Genomic DNA, 2,670 nt, shown 5'->3' with positions numbered 1-2,670 from the left:
GTCCTGGAGAGCCGCAGCCCTGCAGAGTTTTGCTTCAACCCTAATCAAACACACCTGAACAAGCTTGTAACGCTCGGCCTTATTGGCTGAGTTACATGGATTTAAAATGGGTCAGATTAAACTGTGTGAGATAAAATAAGTGTTTTAAAAAGATGAGACAACAACAAAAGTAGAATGAATAAATCGTGTATTTACATAATGCACAAGGAACTTAAAACAACACAATAAAACTAGAATAACTTAGGCTGTTAAAAGCAGATTGTCCATTTAAATCGTACCCTAAAACAGTCCTTAAGAATCCCAGTGTGTTGAAGTCCCAAGGTAAAAGTGTCCACCGGTGTATATACAATTCCAAAGAAAGTGATCATCCAAAATGAGTGAGATACTGGAAAGGCAAGTCCATGAACAACTCCTCAATCCAGCGTGGTTGTTTGGTCAATGACCTTGCCTTACCAGTATCTCACTCATTTTGGATGATCACTTTCTTTGGAATTGTATATACACCGGTGGACACTTTTACCTTGGGACTTCAACACACTGGGATTCTTAAGGACTGTTTGAGGGTACAATTTAAACGGACAATCTGCTTTTAACAGCCTAAGTTATTCTAGTTTTATTGTGTTGTTTTAAGTTCCTTGTGCATTATGTAAATACACTATTTATTCATTCTACTTTTGTTGTTGTCTCATCTTTTTAATACACTTATTTTATCTCACACAGTTTAATCTGACCCATTTTAAATCCATGTAACTCGGCCGATAAGTCAGAGCGTTACAAGCTAATCAAGGTCTGAAAGGTTACTAGAATGCTACAGGCAGTTGAGTTTTAATTAGGGTTGAAGCTGAACTCTGTAGGGCACTCCAGGACCAGAGTTCGCCACCCCTGGTGTAGACTGAAAGCAGACAGTCTTGAGAAGAATGATACATTCAATATTCAGAGATGTTTAAAGGGATGAAAGTGAGAATTTGAAAATGACAAAATGAATGTGTGAATATAATAGAAAATATTGAGGCCACAATTAGTTTGAACATGTTTACTGACAGTAATTGATTTAAGGTGTTTCTTCAACTTCAGGCACTTCTGTGTCCCACAAGTTGATTTTTATTAAGACTTTTTATTATTTCTATATAAACAAACAAAATCCAGACTTTCAGTCTTTGTATGACAAGCCATCATAACAATACATGTTAAGAGACATACTCACAGTCCAGATCATTATTTATTATCTCACTTATAAATAAATAAATACATATATACATAGAAATATTTGCATCTTATCCTAAGGGTCTTATTTTATCTTTTTACTTCAACATAGAAACTATAATGTTTACTCTACAAATCCTTCATTAACAAATAGATAGAAAACTCATAGATAAAAAGACTAAAAATATACTCAATACAATACAATGTCATAAATTACTGTTTCCCAGAGATGCCAAATTAAATCAAAATTAGATCCGTTTTCACTGAAAAAAGTAAATGTAATTAGCCAAGAGGATATAAACTTTTGAACTTACAGAAGTCCTACAGTGTATGCCTATATGCCATAAGTTCGTTTTCTAACATTTTGTCTGGTATTTCTGGTATTTTCCATGCAAATTGTTTTCAGGTGCATCTTGTTTTGCCACGTAGGTTCATTATAGAGCAGGGTTTCTCATTCCGGTTCTTCCAGGGGGACTTTTCTTTATTGTGTCTTTTCAATGTACATCAGTCAACAAATGAATGTCTGCAATTTTATTCAAAAACTACAGCCAGAAGCAAAGGCAGAAGCAGGAACTGAAGCCGCTGGAATGAGGAACCGTGTTATACCCTGAGAATATGTTTTGTCTGAAGAAGCAAGCCTCCTTAAAGGTCTTCTGAAGCTATACCATATCTTTGATGGTACAGCCCATTTTCAGGGTGTACAGGGCCCTTCTCACCTCACACCATTATAGTGTCATTGTTACTTTAAACAAATATTATAATAGTTAGGTATTGGTTTCTTTCCATTATATTTACAATAATGATATTCTGCATCTAACAGAACCTTGAAATGAGCCGTTTGTGTGCGTGTGCGTGTGTGTGTGTGTGTGTATGTGTCTACCTTTGCATTCATTCTACTGCCTGCTCTATCACACTAGGGAGGCTAAATGAGTCTTTTATCCAGCACCATTTACTGCATGAGAGAACGTAAATCACTTTTTCTGAGTTAAAAGGATAACATTACTTCAGAGGTATGCAAATTGTCCCTCCAAACCACAGACTGTTTTTGTTTTGTTTTTTGTTTTTTTTGTAGTTGTAATTAAACATATTAAAAAGGGATTGATTACCAAACAATTATGGTTCTAATGCAGCTTATTATGCATTTTACTGGTTTTGTGAATTAAACTATTAATTTGACTCTTATTATGTGCACAGTAGTTTTGTTTATTCTTTATGGTGTAGATGGACCATGCCACCCCGTCCATCCATTTTTAAAGCCTGTCCTGAGGAGCTAAGGTTGGTATAGACAGAAAGCAGACAATATTGAAAGATAAATTCATACAATATTCAGAGATAAAAAGATGTGATGTGTGATGTGATAAAGAGATGTGTGATTATGCTTTGTTGTGTTTAGAAACTATATATATATATATATATATATATATATATATATATATTATATATATATATATATATATATATATGAAT

The sequence above is a fragment of the Sinocyclocheilus anshuiensis genome, unplaced genomic scaffold (genome assembly GCF_001515605.1).
Source record: "Sinocyclocheilus anshuiensis isolate Anshui unplaced genomic scaffold, SAMN03320099.WGS_v1.1 scaffold454, whole genome shotgun sequence".
Lineage (NCBI taxonomy): Eukaryota > Metazoa > Chordata > Actinopteri > Cypriniformes > Cyprinidae > Sinocyclocheilus > Sinocyclocheilus anshuiensis.
Note: the sequence above shows the minus strand (reverse complement) of the source record.